At 43.7% G+C, this 22356-nt stretch overlaps 1 long non-coding RNA gene across 1 annotated transcript in view; it reads left to right on the top strand.

The window, feature by feature from the left end:
• The first annotated feature begins 1058 nt into the window (after positions 1-1058).
• LOC137246610 (uncharacterized) overlaps positions 1059-22356 on the top strand; it is a 57840-nt gene continuing 36542 nt past the window's right edge. The window contains exon 1 of the long non-coding RNA XR_010951598.1: positions 1059-1213. This is a non-coding gene — a long non-coding RNA (uncharacterized lncRNA). The remainder of the gene's footprint in view (positions 1214-22356) is intronic.

The following is a 22356-nucleotide window of genomic DNA, read 5'->3' as shown; positions in this document are numbered from 1 at the left end:
AAATTGCCAACTTCAACTGTAAATATCTACGGACAGAGATAACATTTTTATTTTCCGCCTTCGGATTGTTGTTTTCGAGGTTAATAAGCGTCTTTTGACACCTCTCTGGATATTTTTGGACGCGTATTAGCAGTCGACCCCTGTTATAGACTTTTACCAGAAATTTTGTTTGCCTTAAAAAATTTCAGCTTTTATATTGTGAGAAAGAACAGGTTAACGTTACAAAGAGTGTAGCGTTAACAACTGCAATGAGGCTGTGCCTAGGGAAGCTTGAGCGCAGCCCATACGGCCATAGTGGTATGAGCTTCAAGGCGCATGGTACCAAAATTGCAGCTGTAGTGCAAGGCCGCAACAAAATCCTCAAATCGATTGCCGGCAATACTTGGAAAAGAGTTAAGGAAACATACAAAATTCAATCGCAACTCGTAGCCACTTTTATTAAGTACACACACTCCAAAAAGCTGCAAGCCCTCCACAACACTGCCCCGGAATTTAAACGGAATTTGCCATGTCACACATATTTTTATGCTATATATAAACTATAGTTATGAACAGCTCAATATAAAAGAGCACATTGGAAAATAAACAAGTAATTGGTTTTAAAAACATTCAAACAATCAATATTGAAATGTTTTCTTTTTTTTACCATTGTCAGGTCGTTGAAACAATATTATTCCGAAAAAATTGCACTACAAAGTTTTCCGAAATAACAAAAGTAATAAGTGGCTATACTTGCTACGTATTTGGTTTGACAGTCTCAGTGAATACGTAGTGACTACGTAAGACGATAAACGCAAATACTTAAGAAGTTATAAAATACGAATTCTGGGTGAATGTGAGTGAATGCGATGAAAACATTCACGGTGACATACATAATATGGGCCTTAAGCGAGGATAAGGTTTTTTTTCACGTGCAGATGTAAACGTAAAGGCGTATAAAAAACACGGCAATTGTACCATAATTCATGTACTACCATCATAGGGATGTGTTGAAATAGCTAATATTCGCCATATTGCAGAGCTTTCGTGACTAAATTTATCGGTACTTAGAAGTAAGTTTCGTCCCTACATATTAATGTTGACTATTTTTTAAAACATGGTTAAACGCAGCTTATTTTTACTTGTTGGAAATCATCGGGTCCCTCTTATACGCTTCCGTAAGGGGGGAATTAAAATAAATGGATTCTCGGGAAAGGTATCTGGTTTTCAAAATGTGAGTTTGTCCAAATTGGTTGTGTAATATCGTTATGCCTTCAGTTTTCGGGAAAATGTGGAATATTTTGAAGTTGAGGGGTCGAAAGCTAATACGCGTCAAAAAACATCAAGAGATATGTCAAAAGACGCGTATTATTCTCGAGAACAATAATCCGAAGGCGGAAAAGAAAAAATTTATCTCTGTCCGGAGATATTTGGGTAATAGTCTAGTTTAGGGGTCGACTGCTGATACGCTACCAAAAATGGTAATAGTCTAGTTGAGGGGTCGACTGCTTATACGCTACCAAAAATATCGAGAGAGGTGTCAAACGACGCGTCTTGACATCAGTATTAATAATTTGAAGGCGGAAAATAAAAATTTTAACGCGTTCAAAAGATATTAACGAAAAACCGAAAAAAGACTCGCGGGTACCTCCGAAACCGGGGGTCGGATCTATGGAATTTTTGCGCAGAACACCTTTCTGCGTTGGCGGCCGCGCTTATAAAAAATAACCCTGGGCTACGCCATGCCATGTTATGAACTAGTGGACAGGGTGGAAAAAGGAAACGATTGAGGGTCGTCTAGAAAGGCCGGGTAAGTCTTGTCCTACGACTGCCGCGTGTGCACTGGCTCGTTCCCGGAGCTTCAGCCTGGGGCAGGGTATTAAACAGCTGCAGGACCCAGACACCTTCTCCCTAATCCCTAGCCCTAACAAGACAAAATATATTGCACACGACTCAAAAAAAAAAAACACCCATCGACTTAACCATTGACATCCATACTTACTCCTTCAGAGCTTCGACGCCCATCACCTTGCAGCACATGTAGATGGTTTGGCTGCTCTAGACCCACCCAACCATTGCCTTTAATGTGGTTAAAAAGGCCCCAATAAACCCACTCTCACTATCCTTAATCAGACCAAACTAATAGATTTATGTACTCATGTTAACAATATTTTTATTACAATTCAAAGCATGATTTATCTTAGAAGTAAAGATAAGGAGTCAAAGCTATCTTATAAGTTGTACAAACCACCAATTCAAAAAAAAAATTACATTACTTCACTTCTAACAATTTTTGTTTGGGGGTACTTAAATGCATATCCCTAACCTACCTCAACAGCTGATCTGTATATGTATGGTCATTGAACTATCTTTTTCAAGAGAATGGAAAATCATATGTACAGGTTACATATTCATTCACATAAGTACGTATGCTTTCGGAGGGCGAAAAAATAAAAAAAACTGATATGTATGTAGCTGGGATTGATGACTTTGTCATCAAAAGAAAATAGGTGGAAAAAGTCCGGGTGTGGTATAACCGTGGCTACCGCCACGGTGATGCACAAATTTTTTTGTGGGTACAAACACAACAACAACCACATGGAAATCGCCACCTTCAACTGCAAATATCTCCAGACAGAGATACAATTTTTCTTTTCCGCCTTCGGATTATTGTTTTGGAGATTTATACGCGTCTTTTGACACCCCACTCGATATTTTTGGTAGCGTATTAGCAGTCGACCCCTCAACTAGACTATTACCCCAAAAATATCGATAGAGGTGTCAAACGACGCGTCTTGACATCCATCAGTATTAATAATCCGAAGACGGAAAATTTTAAACGTTTTAACGCGTTCGAAAGATGTTAACGAAAAACCGAAAAAAGACCCGCGGGTACCTCCGAAACCGGGGGTCGGATCCATAGTATTTTTGGTAATAGTTCAGTTTACGGTACCCACCGAAATTTGGCCCAAAATTTTCGAGTGAGGTTACAAAAGACGTGTATTCACGTCTAGATCAAGAATCCGAAAGCGGAAGCTAACTTTTTTTACCCGTTGAAGAGATATTGACGAAAAACCGAAAAAAGACCCGCGGGTCCCTCCGAAACCGGGGGTGGGATCCATAGTATTTTAGCGCAGAACACCTTTCTGCGTAGGCGGCCTTCGGCCGCGCTTATAAAAAATAACCCTGGGCTACGCCATGCCAAGGCCAGGTGTGTGGTATAACCGTGGGTAATAAGCTAGTTGAGGGGTCGAATGCTAATACGCTACCAAAAATATCGATAGAGGTGTCAAACGACGCGTCTTGACATCAGTATTAATAATCCGAAGACGGAAAATTTTAAACGTTTTAACGCGTTCAAAAGATATTAACGAAAACCCGAAAAAAGACCCACGGGTACCTCCAAAACCGGGGGTCGGATCCATAGTATTTTTGCGCAGAACACCTTTCTGCGTTGGCGGCCTTCGGCCGCGCTTATAAAAAATAATCCTGGGCTACGCCATGCCAAGTCCACGGTGATACACAATTTTTTTTTGTGGGTACCCACAACAACAACCACATGTAAATCGTCAACTTCAACTGCAAATATCTCCGGACAGAGATAAAATTTTTCTTTTCCGCCTTCGGATTATTGTTCTCGAGATTAATACACGTCTTTTGACACCTCACTTGATATTTTTGGTAGCGTCTTAGCAGTCACCCCTCAAATAGACTATTACCTTCGATATTTTTTGACGCGTATTAGCAGTCGACCCTTCAACTAGACTTACCATTTTGAATAAGGTGACACGATTTTCAAATTTTTTATTTTTTTTTGGTGGGTAAGGGGTCCTAAAAATGACAAAATAATCGTTCGGAAATCTAGGAAACTTAGTTTATGAAAAAAAGCTTTTAAATTCCGAAATTTGGTAATATTATAACTTAAGTTTTGCACTTGAACTTCGCATCGAACTTGTCGAAAGTGGTACCCAAAGACGCGTATTTTCGACTTGGCATGACGTAGCCCAGGGTTATTTCTTATAAGCGCGGCCGAAGCCGCCAACGCAGAAAGGTGTTCTGCGCAAAAATACTATGGATCCCACCCCCGGTTTCGGACGTACCCGCGGGTGTTTTTTCGGTTTTTCGTTAATATCTTTTGAACGAGGTAAAATTTTTCTTTTCCGCCTTCGGATTATTGTTCTCGAGATTAATACACGTCTTTTGACACCTCACTTGATATTTTTGGTAGCGTATTAGCAGTCAACCCCTCAAATAGACCAAAAGTTATTCGCAAAAAACCGGTCGGTACTATAGTTTTTGTTGTTGTTGTTGGTGTTGTTGTTGTTGGTGTTGTTGTTGTTGTTGTTGTAGCGGTAATTGTGCAGTTTAGGGGCCCTACCCTAAAATTGGGCGTTTTTTTTGAGTGAGGTATCAAAAGACGCGTATTCACGTCCAAATCAAGAATCCGAAAGCGGAGGTTAACTTTTTTTACCCGTTCAAAACATATTAACGAAAAACCGAAAAAAGACCCGCGGGTACTTCCGAAACCGGGGATGGAATCCATAGTATTTTTGCGCAGAACACCTTTCTGCGTTAGCGGCCTTCGGCCGCGCTTATAAAAAATAACCCTGGGCTACGCCATGCCAATTCCGGGTGTGTGGTATGATGCACAATTTTTTTTGTGGGCACAGGCACAACAACAACCACATGAAAATCGCCTACTTCAACTGCAAATATCTCTGGACAGAGATAAAATTTTTCTTTTCCGCCTTCGGATTATTGCTCTCGAGATTAATGCGCGTCTTTTGATACCTCACTCGAAAATCTTGGCCCAACTTTAGGGTGGGGCCCCTAAACTGCACCACTGCCGTTGTAGCGATAAGGTTACTCCCCGAAGGCTTTGGGGAGTGTTATCGATGTGATGGTCCTTTGCTGAACACAGATCCGGTACGCTCCGGTAACCCAGCACCATTAAGGTGCTAGCCCGACCATCTCGGGAACGATTTATATGGCCACATTAAACCTTCAGGCCACCCCTCCCTCCCCACCCCCAAGTTCCATGAGGAGCTTGGGGTCGCCAGAGCCTCGTCTATTAGTGAAACAGGATTCGCCGCGGATAGGTGAGGTTGACAATTGGGTTTGGAGAAGCTATATATTGCGCTGGCAACCTGAAGGGTTGCGCTACACAGCCCCTTGAATCTGGTATTTTAGTCGCCTCTTACGACAGGCATACCTACCGCGGGTATATTCTGACTCCCTACCCCGCTGGGGAGTCGGTACTGTAGTCGCTTTCTTCGTTGTTGCAATTAAACAATCGAAAACATCGGCGTTATTATGTATAACGCAAAGCGACGCGAGGAGTTTTCTTCTCCCCCCCTCTTTTCTGGCAGCAATCGTGCAGGTCAGGGAAACAGACTCTTAGCCTCCGTTTGCACCGTCTGCCAGCACAGAATATATAGGTTTGCGACATCCGCTCAATGCAGCTCCTGCCTTGGGTGGTGCCACTTGCCTAGATGTTCTGGTCTCCGCGACGGCAACCCCTCGACGGGTTTCATCGCGCCATGTTGCCAGGTCGCAAACCCAAATCATCCGGGTAACCCAATGCTTGCTTAAGGGCGCCCAGTCCCAAGGCCACAACAGCAATTGCGTCCTGGCCTTCCACAACCTAGGCGTAGTCACCCGTCACTTACCCCTAGAGTGGCGGCGTCACCCCTCATGCACTTCAGAATTCTGCAGTTCAACTGTAATGGACTAACTGGGAAGATTACGGAGATAGTCGATTTCATGAAGCGGCACAACATCCGCATTGCTGCGATTCAAGACACTAAACTCACAGCAAGATCTGCATTGCAGACCTGCTCTGGTTATAATGTCCACAGGAAAGACCGCGAGAGCGGAAATGGAGGCGGCCTCGCGTTTAGTATACACCACTCTGTGCAATATTATATATTTGATCCTGGCATCGACCGCGGGGACAATGTCTTAGAACGTCAAGGCCTATCTGTCCGGTCAGGCGATGCAAATCTAGAAATCATCAACATCTACATCCCTCCTGTCACCTGTTGCCCCAGTGGATACCGCCCTAATATCGAGGCCTTACTCACTGGCAACAATCGCATTATCTTAGGCGATTTCAATGCCCATCACGACCTATGGCATTCAAACTTGCGGGCGGACAGTAGGGGTGAGATGCTGGCGGATCAAATAGACGAAACGACGTTCTGCACAATAAACGGAGACGCCCCCACACGTATGGTAGGAAGCTGTCATAGCTCGCCAGATATCTCAATCGTGAGCGCAGAACTCGTAAACTGCGTCAACTGGCAGCCGATGGTAACATTAGCCGTGTTTTTTAACGCGTATATCCGTTTACGCTTAAACTTTATATTGACTGCTAAGAGACAAACTATAAATACACCTCTGAAATTGCTGCGCATAAATTTTGTCCTACTAAATTTCAATACGCATTATACTCAGATGTAACTGAAATATGTGTCTTTGTTTCACCCTGTACACTAATTCTATGTATTATATGTGTGTCCACAATTCATCGCAACTGATTCAGCTATATGTTATACCCTATGGCCATCAGAGCGTTGCGTCTCCGCTTTTCGGTACACCCTGTTGCTGTAGCTAGTTGTTTTACCACAGCCGCTAGATGGGTCTCCGGTCTCCTAAGCATTATCTAAGCGAAGATAGGCGTTTTTTAACACGCGCAAACGAAATGTATACGCGCGTGTTAAAAAACACGGCTATTGGCATCCGACCACCTGCCCATACTTATTTCGTTCGAGCGTACTGCCGACTTCATCGTCACCGAAAAACGCACTTTCATAAACTTCAAAAAAGGAAAGTGGGAAGAATATAAATCTGCAACAGACAGCAGCTTTCCTGCCCTCCCTATCCCGACTGATGCCCGCCAAGGGGAGCGTGCCTTCCGTAAGGTCATTGAATCCGCCTCGGCACATTTCATTCCCGCCGGGAGAATTCCCGAAATCCGGCCCCACTTCCCGGCGGAGGCCGCGAGCTTGGCGAGGGAACGCGACCTTATAAGACAGCTTGATCCAGGCGACCCCCAAATAAGGGATATAAACCAACGCATCAGATTGCTTGTGGACGAACACAAGCGGGCGAAATGGGAAGAGCACTTAAGAGGTTGTAACCTCTCTACCGGTGTAGGTAAACTTTGGTCCACCGTAAAGTCCCTATCGAATCCGACTAAGCACAAAGACAAAGTTTCCATCGCCTTTGGCGATAAGGTGCTGTCGGACGCGAAAAAATGCGCGAGCGCTTTCTGCCGACAATATATAATGCATCCTACGGTCGACAAAGATAGACGGAGAGCCAATAGACACGCACATAAACACAAACTCAGCGCGTCACCAATTACCATCACGCTAGAGAGGTTGAGGACGCCATTGGTCGCGCTAAACCATCCAAAGCAGTGGGCCTAGACGGCATAGCCATGCCGATGCTTAAGAACCTAGGGAAAGAGGGTCTCAAATATTTGGCGCATGTCTTCAACCTGTCTCTTTCCACCTTTGTCATACCCGAGAAATGGAAAATGGCCAAGGTGGTCCCGCTACTAAAGCCTGGGAAACCAGTTAACGTAGGTGATCAATACCGTCCGATATCTCTCCTATCGCCAGTGGCAAAGACGCTTGAAGCCATTTTGCTCCCTTATTTCCAAGCAGATTTGCAGCTAGCCCCTCATCAGCATGGCTTCAGAAAACTCCATAGCACTACCTCCGCGCTAAATGTCATTAGCACCCAGATAAATTGCGGTTTGAATCAATATCCCCACCATAGAACAGTACTCGTAGCGTTAGACCTATCAAAAGCTTTTGATACGGTCAACCATGGCTCGTTACTGCAAGACCTGGAAGGGTCTACCCTTCCCCCATGTCTTAAAAGGTGGACCGCAAATTATCTGGGTGGTCGGCAGGCATCGGTGCAATTCAGAAACGAAACATCAAAACAAAGGAGAATTAAACAAGGGGTGCCACAGGGTGGTGTCCTATCCCCGCTTTTGTTTAATTTCTACATATCTAAGCTACCTTCACCACCGGAAGGAGTCACAATCGTTTCCTACGCCGATGACTGCACAATAATGGCCACAGGTCCAGGCCCAGAGATCGATGAGCTATGCCATAAAATAAACGGCTATCTCCCTGATCTCTCCAGTTTCTTCACCTCGCGAAACTTGGCATTGTCACCTACTAAATCTTCCGCGACCTTATTTACAACATGGACGCCCCAAATGTCGACCATATTGAACATCCACGTCGATGGCACTACGCTACCGACTGTCCTACACCCCAAAATCTTGGGTGTGACGTTTGATAAGGATCTACATTTTGGTGCGCACGCAACCGCAATTGTTCCAAGAATTCAGAGCCGTAATAAAATCCTCAAATCCCTTGCTGGCAGTACCTGGGGAAAAGATAAAGAAACGCTCTTGACCACATACAAAGCAATTAGCCAGCCGATTACGTGCTACGCGTCACCCATATGGTCGCCAAGCCTAAAAACCACCCACTGGAAGAAACTACAGGCTTGCCAAAATACTGCTCAGAATCGCCACGGGCTGTCTTCTTATGTCCCCAGAACACCATCTGCATAATGAGGCGAGAATACTCCCCATCAGGGAGAGAAATGAGATGCTGACCAAACAGTTTCTGTTGAATACCCAGAAACCTGGGCATCCCAACAGACATCTGATTGACGAACCAGCACCGCCTAGGGGCCTAAGGAGTCATCTCCGTAAGCATTTTGAGGAAATACGGCACCTGAGAACCCAGCCGTATGAACCGAAAAAACACAAGCAGGTCCTTGGTGAACTCCATAGACAGGCGTCGGACCTTTATGTCGGGAATTGCCCGGTGAATCCAGTACTTGAAGAAAAATATCCAGAACTCGCAGAAGAGGAACGCATACTCCCCAGGGAAACGCGTGTCACTCTTGCTCAACTTCGTTCTGGATACTGTAACAGGTTAAACTCTTACCTATCCAGAATCAACCCCGACATACAAAATTTATGCCCCGCTTGCAATGTGTCCCCACATGACACCAACCATCTCTTTAATTGTAATGTGGAACCAACGCCTCTAACACCCCATTCCTTATGGTCCACCCCTGTTCAAACGGCAAGTTTCCTTGGACTCCCGTTAGAGGATATTGATGACAATTTGTGATCGGTCGCGGCTATTAGGTGGGGCGAGCATTGCTACAACAAGAACAACAACAACGCGAGGAGTCACTTTCTCGTTTCCCAAGGCAGTCGGTTCTATGTACCGGAGCGACTCGGAATTTTTCCCGACCAAGGACTGTCATTTCAGTGTGACCCCATTTAATTTGTTTCGTCCCTCCCACAAATTTTCATCCTCCCAGCAGCTCCTTGCAGCAGGACTGCTCCACACACTCTTACTCCGGGAAGGCATCGAATCCAATCCGGGTCCGTCTCCTGACCCTGGTCCTGAGAAATGGTTTTGCTGCATCTGCCGGAAAAGAATCTTTTTAGGACGGTCATACTCTGTTCAGTGTGTCTCGTGCAAGGGATGGTTGCATCAGACAGGTTGTTCTGGGCTTGATCCCAAAACCCGACGTCCACGTAACTTTTATAAATCTTTTGTGGCTCCTTGCTGTTCACGCCCAAGGGCGTCCCGTAGTCTACACCTAAGCGCCCCCCCCCCCCCACTATCTTCCCAGCAGCCCCGCTGCTCAGTACCCGCTGCTGCTCGCGCCCCACGGCGCCAACAACTCAAACAGCTGATACCACTCATAACTACTACCTTCGTAGTGGAGTTGGTAGCAATGCTGAGCATCAGCCCCTGCCACCGTCTTCTCCCCCCTCTTTTCCGGCAGCAATCGTGCAGGTCAGGGAAACAGACTCTTAGTCCCTACCTCCGTTTGCACCGTCTGCCAGCACAGAATATATAGGTTTGCGACATCCGCCCAATGCAGCTCCTGCCTTGGGTGGTGCCACTTTCCTAAATGTTCTGGTCTCCGCGACGGCAACCCGCCAAGGGGTTTCATCGCGCCATGTTACCAGGTCGCAAACCCAAATCATCCGGGTACCCCAATGCTTGCCCAAGGACGCCCAGTCCCAGGGCCACAACAGCAAATGTGTCCTGGCCTTCCACAACCCAGGCGTAGTCACCCGTCACTTACCCCCAGAGTGGCGGCGTCTCCCCTTATGCACTTCAGAATTCTGCAGTTAAACTGTAATGGACTAACTGGTAAGATTACGGAGATAGTCGATTTCATGAAGCGGTACAACATCCGCATTGCCGAGATTCAAGAGACTAAACTCACAGCAAGATCTGCATTGCAGACCTGCTCTGGGTATAATGTCCACAGGAAAGACCGCGAGAGCGGAAATGGAGGCGGCCTCGCGTTTATCATACACCACTGTGCAATATTATATATGTGATCCTGGCATCGACCGCAGGGACAATGTCTTAGAACGTCAAGGCCTATCTGTCCGGTCAGGCGATGCAAACCTAGAAATCATCAACATCTACATTCCTCCTGCCACCTGTTGCCCCAGTGGATAACGCCCTAATATCAGGACCTTACTCACTGGCAACAATCGCATTATCTTAGGCGATTTCAATGCCCATCATGATCTATGGCATTCAAACTTGCGGGCGGACAGTAGGGGTGAGATGTTGGCGGATCAAATAGAAGAAACGACGTTCTGCACAATAAACGGAGACGCCCCCACACGTATGGTAGGAAGCTGTCACAGCTCGCCAGATATCTCAATCGTGAGCGCAGAACTCGTAAACTGCGTCAACTGGCAGCCGATGGTAACATTGGCATCCGACCACCTGCCCATACTTATCTCGCTCGAGCGTACCGCCGACTTCATCGTCACTGAAAAACGCACTTTCATAAACTTCAAAAAAGGAAAGTTGGAAGAATATAAATCCTTTACAGACAACCGCTTTGCTGCCCTCCCTATCCCGACTGATGCCCGCCAAGGGGAGCGTGCCTTCAGTAAGGTCATTGAATCCGCCTCGGCACGTTTCATTCCCGCCGGGAGAATTCCCGAAATCCGGCCCCACTTCCCGGCGGAGGCCGCAAACTTAGCGAGAGAACGTGACCTTATAAGACAGCTTGATCCAGGCGACCCCCAAATAAGGGATATAAACCAACGCATCAGATTGCTTGTGGATGAACACAAGCGGGCGAAATGGGGAAGAGCACCTAAGAGGTTGTAACCTCTCTACCGGTGTGGGTAAACTTTGGTCCACCGTAAAGTCCCTATCGAATCCGACTAAGCACAAAGACAAAGTTTCCATCGCCTTTGGCGACAAAGTGCTGTCGGATGCGAAAAAATGCGCGAACGCTTTCTGCCGACAATATATAATGCATCCTACGGTCGACAAAGATAGACGGAGAGCCAATAGACACGCCCATAAACACAAATTCAGCGCGTCACCAATCACCATCACCGCTAAAGAGGTTGAGGACGCCATTGGTCGTGCTAAACCATCCAAAGCAGTGGGCACAGACGGCATAGCCATGCCGATGCTTAAAAGCCTAGGGAAAGAGGGTTTCAAATATTAAGCGCATTTCTTCAACCTGTCTCTTTCCACCTTTGTCATACCCGAGAAATAGAAAATGGCCAAGGTTGTCCCGCTACTAAAGCCTGGGAAACCAGCTAACATAGGTGAGTCGTATCGTCCGATATCTCTCCTATCGCCAGTGGCAAAGACGCTTGAAGCCATTTTGCTCCCTTATTTCCAAGCAAATTTGCAGCTAGCCCCTCATCAGCATGGCTTCAGAAAACTCCATAGCACTATCACCGCGCTAAATGCCATTAGCACCCAGATAAATTGCGGCTTAAATCAATACCCCCACCATAGAACAGTACTCGTAGCGTTGGACCTATCAAAAGCTTTTGATACGGTCAACCATGGCTCGTTACTGCAAGACCTGGAAGGGTCTACCCTTCCCCCACGTCTTAAAAGGTGGACCGCAAATTATCTGGGTAGTCGGCAGGCATCGGTGCAATTTAGAAACGAAACATCAAAACCAAGGAGAATTAAACAAGGGGTGCCACATGGTGATGTCCTATCCCCACTTTTGTTTAATTTCTACATATCTAAGCTACCTTCACCACCGGAAGGAGTCACAATCGTTTCCTACGCCGATGATTGCACAATAATGGCCACAGGCCCAGGCCCAAAGATCGATGCGCTATGCAATAAAATAAACGGCTACCTCCCTGATCTCTCCAGTTTTTTCGCCTCGCGAAACCTGGCATTATCTCCGACTAAATCTTCCGCGACCTTATTTACAACATGGACGTCCCAAATGTCGACCATTTTGAACATCCACGTCGATGGCACTACGCTACCGACTGTCCTACACCCCAAAATCTTGGGTGTGACGTTTGATCAGGATATACGTTTTGGTGAGTACGCAGCCGCAATTGTTCCGAGAACTCAGAGCCGTAACAAAATCCTCAAATCCCTCGCTGGCAATACCTGCGGAAAAGATAAAGAAACGCTCATGACTACATACAAAGCAATTAGCCAGCCAATTACGTGCTACGCGTAACCCATATGGTCGCCAAGCCTAAAAATTACCCACTGGAAGAAACTACAGGCCTTTTAAAATACTGCTCTCAGAATCGCCACGGGCTGTCTTATGTACCCAGAACACCATCTGCATAATGAGGCGAGAATACTCCCCATCAGGGAGAGAAATGAGATGCTGACCAAACAGTTCCTGTTGAATACCCAGGGCATCCCAACAGACATCTGATTGATGAACCAGCACCGCCTAGGGGCTTAAGCAGTCAACTCCGTAAGCATTTTGAAGAAATACGGCACCTGAGAACCCAGCCGTATGAAGTGAAAAAACACAAGCAGGTCCTTGGTGAACTCCATAAACAGGCGTCGGACCTTTATGCTGAGAATTGTCCGGTGAATCCAGTACTTAAAGAAAATTATCCAAAACTCGAGGAAGAGGAACGCATACTCCCCAGGGAAACGCGTGTCACTCTTGCTCAACTTCGTTCTGGATACTGTAACAGGTTAAACTCTTACTTATGCAGAATCAACCCCGACCTACAAAATGTATGCCTCGCTTGCAATGTGTCCCCACATGACACCAACCATCTCTTTAATTGTAATGTGGAACCAACGCCTCTAACACCCCTTTCCTTCTGGTCCACCCCTGTTGAAACGTCCAAGTTTCCTTGGACTCCCGTTAGAGGATATTGATGACAATTTGTGATCGGTCGCGGCTATTAGGTGGGGCGAGCATTGCTACAACAACAACAACAGGAGTCACTTTCACCCAAGTGAAACCAAATTTGTATCAAATAAGATCATTCATTCACTTCAGTGACTATCGGTGACTGCAGGTGATTGTCTTAAGTTTTTTCGTAATTTTTGCTGTCAAAATATTCAACTGCTCTGGGTCGCGTTTGCTTCATTCACTTCGCTTTTTTATTATCGTTTTTTATCATTTTTGAGTAAAAATTGTAAAATCTTAACACTTCGTGAAAAAACAGATTGAAATTTTCCATAGACAGCCGATAAAGGTTATATTTTTAGAGCTTCATTCAATGTGGATGCATATTTCGTTAAATTATACAGGAATACAAAAAAAAAAAAAAAAGCGAAACCTATAAGAATTATAGCTAGGGACCCAAACTGTTATTCCTTTTGTAATAAAAGTCCTTCAGAAAAAAATATTGGTGGTTCAATGTGGTCATATTAAATCGTTCCCGAGATGGTCGAACTTGTACCTTAATGGTGCTTGTTGCCGGAACATACCGGATATATATCCGGTAAAGGACCATCAACATCGATAACACTCCCCGAAACCTTCGGGGAGTTTCTTTATCGCTACAACAACAACAGCCATTGGTTATGGTTTTTCGATAACAAGTTTTTAGTGTTAGTAGGAAAAATTGTAGTGTCCCTACTAGAGATATACGCCGCCGATAAACGCCGGCGCCGATTAGGGTCGTTTTCCGCTTCCCAAGGCAGTCGGTTCTATGTACCGGAGCGACTCGGGATTTTTCCCGACCAAGGAATGTCATTTCAATGTAACCCCATTTAATTTGTTGCGTCCCTCCCACAAATTGTCATCCCCCCATCAGCTCCTTGCAGCGGGACTGCTCCATATTCTCTTGCTCCGTGAAGGTAACGAATCCAATCCGGGTCCGTCTCCTGACCCCGGTCCTGAGAAATGGTTTTGCTGCATCTGCCGGATAAGAATCTTTTTAGGACGGTCATACTCTATTCAGTGTGTCTCGTACAAGGAATGGTTGCATCGGACAGGTTGTTCTTTTGTTCTTTTATAAATCTTTTGTGGCTCCTTGCTGTTCACGTCCAAGGGCGTCCCGTAGTCTACGCCTTAGCGCCCCCACTACCTTCCAGCAGCCCAGCTGCTCAGCAAGCCACAACTAGTACCCGCTGCTGCTCGCGCCCCGCGGCGCCAAAAACTCAAACAGCTGGTACCACTCATAACTACTATCTCCGTAGTAGAGTCGGTAGCAATGCTGAGCATGAGCCCCTGCCCCCGTCTTCTCCCCCCTATTTTCCGGCAGCAATCGTGTAGGTAAGGGAATGGGGGAAGGGTAGACCCTTCCAAGTCTTGCAGTAACGTGCTATGGTTGACCGTATCAAAAGCTTTTGATAGGTCTAGCGCTACGAGTACTGTTCTATGGTGGGGCTTCTGATTTAAACCACAATTTATCTGGGTGTTAATGGCATTTAGCGCGGTGGTGGTGCTATGGAGTTTTCTAAAGCCATGCTGATGACAGGCTAGCTGCAAATTTGCTTTGAAGTGGGGGAGCAAAATGGCGTCAAGCGTCTTTGCTACTGGCGATAGGAGAGATATCGGGCGATATGGCTCTCCTAAGTTAGCTGGTTTCCCAGGCTTTAGTAGCGGGACCACCTTGGCCATTTTCCATTTTTCGGGCATGACAAAGATGGAAAGAGACAGGTTGAAGACATTTGCTAAATATTTGAAACCCTCTTTCCCCAGGCTTTTAAGCATCAGCATGGCTATGCCATCTGGGCCCACTGCTTTGGATGGTTTAGCATGACCGATGGCATACTCAACCTCTTTGGCGGTGATGGTAATTGGTGACGCGCTGAACTTATGTTTACGTGCGTGTCTGTTGGCCCTCCGTCTATTTTTGTCGACCGTAGAATGCATTATGTATTGTCGCCAGAAAGCGCTCGCGCATTTTCTCGCATCCGCCAGCACTTTGTCGCCAAAGGCGATGGAAACTTTGTCATTGTGCCTAGACGGATTCGATAGGGACTTTACAGTGGATCACAGTTTACCTACACCGGCAGAGAGGTTACAACCGCTTAGGTGCTCCTCCCATTTCGCCCGCTTGTGTTCATCCACAAGCAATCTGATGCGTTGGTTTATATCCCTTATTTGGGGGTCGCCGGGATCGAGCTGTCTTATAAGGTCACGTTCTCTCGCTAAAATTGCGGCCTCTGCCAGGAAGTGGGGCCGAATTTCGGGAATTCTACCGGCGGGAATGAAACGAGCCGAGGCGGATTCAATGACCTTGTGGAAAGCACGCTTTCCTTGGCGGGCATCAGTTGGGATAGGGAGGGCAGCAAAGCGGTTGTCTGTAAAGGATTTGTATTCGTCTCATTTTCCTTTTTTAAAGTTAATGAGAGTGCGTTTTTCTGCGGCGATGAAGTCGGCGGGACGCTCGAGCGAAATAAGTATAGGCAGGTGGTCGGATGCCAATGTTGTCATAATACAATAACAACAGTGGTACAACAAAAAAGTTTAATATAATATAGCTACCAAAAACTGAAAATCTCCCGCCAATTTCTGTACTGAAAGCTTTCAGTAATTTAACATTCGCATTCGCGCCATCTATCGGTTGATAGCCTAAAATTAAGGAAGGATTTAAACGAGTTAAGTGGTAGAATTAATCGCATGGAGGGTATGTTTGAGAGGATTTGTTATGGAAACGCATTTACGATGGAAGCAGTAAGGAAGGTAGTCGGCATGATGTGTTGGTGCACAGTGGCTAGTCATTGTCGGCTGGGGCGGGTACTTGCCAACCTTACTGTTCCTGCGCCATAAACAGAAAAAAGTTCCTATCATGCCTATCAAAACTAAAAGCTGTCAAATTCAAAAAAACCTGATAGAAGCGCAGAGACCGACTCAAAACGCTTATCAATACAAAATAAAACAACATCCGGCCGAACCGGATATCACGGACAGACTCTTAACATTCAAAAATTTAAATACAAATTCAAAAAAAAAACTGACGCAAAAAAAACTACCGAACCGGACATGGCCGGTTACTAACGCAGAAATTCAAAATAAAAAAAACTGCTGAAAACTAGAATTGCAAAAAAAAAGGCTGAAAATTAAAATGAAACAGAAGGGCCGAATATACATAGGGGGCGCCGCGGGTGTTGTTGCGACGCCCGGTGCTTTGTCCCGCCCTCAAAAACCATGGCCACCGACGCACCTAAATTTTCGGTGGCCCCTTACCTGATTTACCTAGTGCCTTCTAAATCAGAAAGACTGTCAGCATTCCCATTTTAGAATACACAATTTATTGACAATTCATTTCTATTAACGTATGTATGCAACTAAAAAAATAAGATAGTGCAGGTTTCTTAACCAGGGGCTACAGCATAGGCTCCAAAGCCAAAACAAGGCTGCTTATAGCATCGTCCCAAGACAAATTCAGAACGAAAAAAAAAAAAATGTTGAACTACGAATAGCTATCTACACTATGAAAACGTATGTAGGTGTGTGTAGTGTATAAAGTGAGAGAAAAAAAATGATCCAACAGTTCACACTTTAGTGGGCCGAAATCGAAAACGAAATCTAATATGAATACTTAAGGCTGGCTAAGCTTGTTCTGTTGGGGTTCTTTTCTTTTCTCTTACTTTTGCTCGTAATATTTCAAATTATACATATAATTATGTCTCTTTTTTTTTGATAATCGTTATAAACGCTTTGTGTGAGAAAACTTATGTAAATAAATGTGCTTATGTATAGTAAATATACTACATACAAAGTAAGAATTTGGTTAAATTTTTTTTCCATTCACAAAACATATTTTAGGACTATAAAGTTTGGATACAAATTTCGATAATTGGGGCTCTGTTGGGGTTTCGTTTTTTTTCTTTTTTTTTTTTGTGCACTTACAAAATTATTATGTTGTTGTAGTAGAACTTATTTTTGAGTGTAACAAAATATCAATTTGGTATAATGCGCATAGTATAATGATAATAATATGTAATATGTACTAAGAAAATTTGTTACAAAAGCAATAGAGATGAACTTCCAATAGCAATATGTATTACATGCACGTATATTATTTTCTTCTTGTTGTTCGAAAGATATTGCAAGCAATAGTGATTCATATGTATATATATATATTGTATTTGTATGACATAAGAAAAAAGTTGAAATCTTTTAGCCAATTCGTGCATATCGACCAATGGCTGCTGCCTTTTTTTAATTTTATGGTTGAGCTCCAAAATGGAACGCTAAAACTTTTCAAATGATAAAGACTCTTTTTATGAATAAAAACTTATAGAGCTAACTTCAATCATTTTAAAGCAATAAAGTATTATTAAAATGAAAAAAAAAAATGTATGCCCCTTGTTGTAAAGCTAACTATTTCAAGTATTCAATACTACAATTTGACAAAAAAATCGACCCTCGTTAAATAGTTAAACCGGACTGTATAAAACTCTCTAAGTATTACTTAGAAGCTTCTTTGACTAACTATATCTAAGTTTATACATTGCTGGTACTTACATAGCCGCCAGAGTACGTACCATGGGCCTCTGCCGGCGTGGTTACTGGTGATGTTGTTGTTGCTGGGGAAGTTGTCGCTGTTGTTGGTTATGGCGCGCGGTCTTGGGCGCGCTGTGTTGGTACTGTTTGTGGTTGTTGCTCTCTGGTCTGAGGTGATTGAGTGAACCTGGTAGCAATAAAATTCGTGTTGACTTTTACGATCTGGATGACTTGGTGCTAATTTTGGCGTTCGTTGTATTACACTGCAGCGTACTGCTGGCCCTGGAGGCGGAGGTGGTGTTGGACGCTTTTCCAAAGGTGGTGGTGTACTTCGTAAACGTAGAGAAAGGGGTTTGTCTTCTCATCACCAATTAGTTTAGTGCCGTCCGAATCCGAATCGGAATCACTAGAACTTTCCTCACTAGGTGTGACTGTGAAACGCCGACCTACTTCAACTGGATATTCTATACTTGGAGCTTGTGTCACCACAAAACAACCGTTGTAAGGTTTATTACCACCCAAAATAGACGAGTAGAAACGAGGTTTGTCGGAATGGACTGTGTCGGTACTTTGCGCTATCGACTCTTCCTAGTTTCTGGGCATTTCCCGGTTTATTCTTTGGTAATTGGGTTAAGGAATCGGCCTGCGGTTCCTCGTTGCAGTCCTTTGGTTCTTCACAATACTCTCTTGAAAATGTGCACAGCACATGAGTTGAATATAGTTGGGGACGTGCAGTTGAGGTAAGCAATAGTGCTAATGAAGCAGTCTCTGAGCTTGACGCCTTTGGTGTTGAAGTTGTGTCCTAGATGTTACACGATCCTTTTGGTATGGTCGCAGGGCCGCCAAAATTTAGGCTGAAGCAAATCACAAATCTTCCCGTTGGTATAACGCCTTATAGGACTAGTTTTACGATAAACCTTTTTGGTTTTATAAACATTTCCGATTAACTGCGCAAGTAAAAAGCTAATTCTTGCGTTTTTTCCCGGCCGGAAAACTCGTGGCTATCTTTTTCTTTTCTTTTCTCAAATTTTCTACTCCTTCTTGGTGTTTCTACGGCCGGAAACTCGTGGCTTTTTTTCCTAGTTTCTAAAATTTTCACGTCTTTATTTCTTTCACGGCCGGAAACTCGTGGCTTTTTTCGCTAGTGATCGCCGGTCTTTTCTTTCTTGTTTCGATACTATTGCATCGCAACTTTTTGATCCCATCACTAGTCATTAGGTGTGTTCGCACGAAAACACTCCCAAGTGGACCGTAACCGTAGACCATAACTACAGACCGTAACAGATTGGGCACCTCGAAAATGAAATAGCCACACTAAAACAGAGAGTATGTATGCAGGAAAACTTTATATCTAAGCAAGAACTCCAAATTGCTGCATGCGACGTCCGAGTTCATGGGATTCCCTTCGAGGAAGGGGAAAACTTACAAAAGATTTTCCACCACCTCTGCTTTACGCTAAACTTACAGCCCCCCCCCCCCCCCCCCCCCCCCTAAAAAGTGTTTTTCGGCCGAAACGTAAACTACCCCACGGTACGGTTGATCCGGCCGTTATCATTAAATTTTACACACCCGCGGACCGAAATACGCTGTTGAAAACGATTGCGAGCGTCAGGCGCCACAACAACACCAAAGGGCTGCGACTCGTGCATGTGGGAATAAATTCCAATGAGCCTATCTTTGTTAATGCATCGCTGACCAAAAACAACTATGATATCTTCAAGGCTGCGATCCATCTAAAGAAGAGGAAAAAGGTTTCATCGGTCTTCACAATGCGGGGTATGGTGCATATAAAGCGAAAAATCAGCGACCGACCCGAAGCAGTCCTCAGCCTGAGTTTTCTCGTCAGTCTCGACCCGGAAAACAATACTTCCTTTCGTGAAGACGACACGCCGGTTGCGAACAACGCCCTGGAGGGCCACCAAAGGCTTAACTAACAGCCTCCTGCTAATAAATACTTCTCTTTGCTCTCTTCTAATCTATTCCTTCCTTGTCTTTTTCTCCACCTACAACATCACAAAATCTTTAATTATGTTGTTAGTCAATTTCAGTGTAAATCATTCACTTAATTATTTTTATAATGTTGGTCTCCGATAGTGAGTCCCCGACTTCTATTTTTAATAATTTTGTTAACTTTGAAAAAATTTCAGTTTTGTATTCGGTACCTAAATCAGTTTTAATTGTTTTCATAACGCCATATATTAGTATGAAATTTTCAAAAATAGCTGATGCAACCGTTTTGGCGCTTTTATCAGGTATTGCAACCGTTACTAAGTATTTGCTAAGATCGCATATAATGGTGACAGCGAACTTGTTACCATTATCGGATTGAGGTAGAGGTCCTATAGTGTCAATAACAACAATGTCGAATGGCTTACAGGGTGTTTCGGTTAGGACTAAATTTTCTTTTGTTTTTGGCTTAACCTTATTCAAAAGACATTTTTCGCAGTTTTTAACAAATTTCGCTATATCGCGCGTCATGCCTTTCCAATAATATTTGGTTCTTAGTTTTGCATAAACTTTTTTGCTACCGAAATGTTCTCCTAAAATTGGGTCGGTATGGTAAATTGTTATTAATTGTTGTTTTTTGTCTTCGTCTGTCACAGTTTCTACGGGTTTGGTTAGGATGATTTCTAAACGTTTTAAAATTTTATTCCCAGTGGTTTTCAGATCTGATATCGAAAAATATTTAAAAAGATTATCATTTTTTTGCAATTCGATTATATTAATATTGCGTTTGCCAGCTTCTTTTTGGAGCTTCAAAAGTAATTCATCTAAATGTATTATTTTGTTAGCACACGCAACCTTAACCCTTTCGACCCCAACGTTGCTTGTGGGCATCTTCATATGTTTGACGCCTAACGGTCAGCGTCGTTTTTATACTCAGTTGAGCAGAGCTCACAGAGTATATTAAGTTTGATTGGATAACGGTTGGTTGTACATATATAAAGGAATCGAGATAGATATAGACTTCCATATATCAAAATAATCAGGATCGAAAAAAAATTTGATTGAGCCATGTCCGTCCGTCCGTCCGTTAACACGATAACTTGAGTAAATTTTGAGGTATCTTGATGAAATTTGGTATGTAGGTTCCTGAGCACTCATCTCAGATCGCTATTTAAAATGAACGATATCGGACTATAACCACGCCCACTTTTTCGATATCGAAAATTTCGAAAAACCGAAAAAGTGCGATAATTCATTACAAAAGACCGATAAAGCGACGAAACTTGGTAGATGAGTTGAACTTATGACGCAAAATAGAAAATTAGTAAAATTTTGGACAATGGGCGTGGCACCGCCCACTTTTAAAAGAAGGTAATTTAAAACTTTTGCAAGCTGTAATTTGGCAGCCGTTGAAGATATCATGATGAAATTTGGCAGGAACGTTACTCTTATTACTATATGTACGCTTAATAAAAATTAGCAAAATCGGAGAAGGACTACGCCCACTTTTAAAAAAAATTTTTTTTTAAAGTAAAATTTTAACAAAAAATTTAATATCTTTACAGTATATAAGTAAATTATGTCAAGATTCAACTCCAGTAATGATATGGTGCAACAAAATACAAAAATAAAAGAAAATTTAAAAATGGGCGTGGCTCCGCCCTTTTTCATTTAATTTGTCTAGGATACTTTTAACGCCATAAGTCGAACAAAAATTAACCAATCCTTTTGAAATTTGGTAGGGGCATAGATTTTATGGCGTTAACTGTTTTCTGTGAAAATGGGCGAAATCGGTTGATGCCACGCCCAGTTTTTATACACAGTCGTCCGTCTGTCCTTCCGCATGGCCGTTAACACGATAACTTGAGCAAAAATCGATATATCTTTACTAAACTCAGTTCACGTACTTATCTGAACTCACTTTATCTTGGTATGAAAAATGAACGAAATCCGACTATGACCACGCCCACTTTTTCCATATCGAAAATTACGAAAAATGAAAAAAATGCCATAATTCTATACCAAATACGAAAAAAGGGATGAAATATGGTAAGGTAAGGATTGTTTTATTGACGCAAAATATAACTTTAGGAAAAACTTTATAAAATGGTTGTGACACCTACCATATTAAGTAGAAGAAAATGAAAAAGTTCTGCAGGGCGAAATAAAAAACCCTTAAAATCTTGGCAGGTATTACATATATAAATAAATTAGCGGTATCCAACAGATGATGTTCTGGGTCACCCTGGTCCACATTTTGGTCGATATCTGGAAAACGCCTTCACATATACAACTACCACCACTCCCTTTTAAAACTCTCATTAATACCTTTAATTTGATACCCATATCGTACAAACTCATTCTAGAGTCACCCCTGGTCCACCTTTATGGCGATATTTCGAAAAGGCGAACACCTATAGAACGAAGGCCACTCCCTTTTAAAAATACTCATTAACACCTTTCATTTGATACCCATATCGTACAAACAAAGTCTAGAGTCACCCCTGGTCCAGAAAGGCCCACTCCCTCTTAAAATACTCATTAACTCCTTTCGTTTGATACCCATATTGCACAAACGAATTCTAGGGTCACCCCTGGTCCACCTTTATGGCGATATCTCGAAACGGCGTCCACCTATGGAACTAAGGATTACTCCCTTTTAAAATACTCATTAACACCTTT

The sequence above is a fragment of the Eurosta solidaginis genome, chromosome 3, assembly GCF_040869045.1.
Source record: "Eurosta solidaginis isolate ZX-2024a chromosome 3, ASM4086904v1, whole genome shotgun sequence".
Taxonomy (NCBI): Eukaryota; Metazoa; Arthropoda; class Insecta; order Diptera; family Tephritidae; genus Eurosta; species Eurosta solidaginis.
This window is presented reverse-complemented; position numbering and strand designations above follow the sequence as displayed.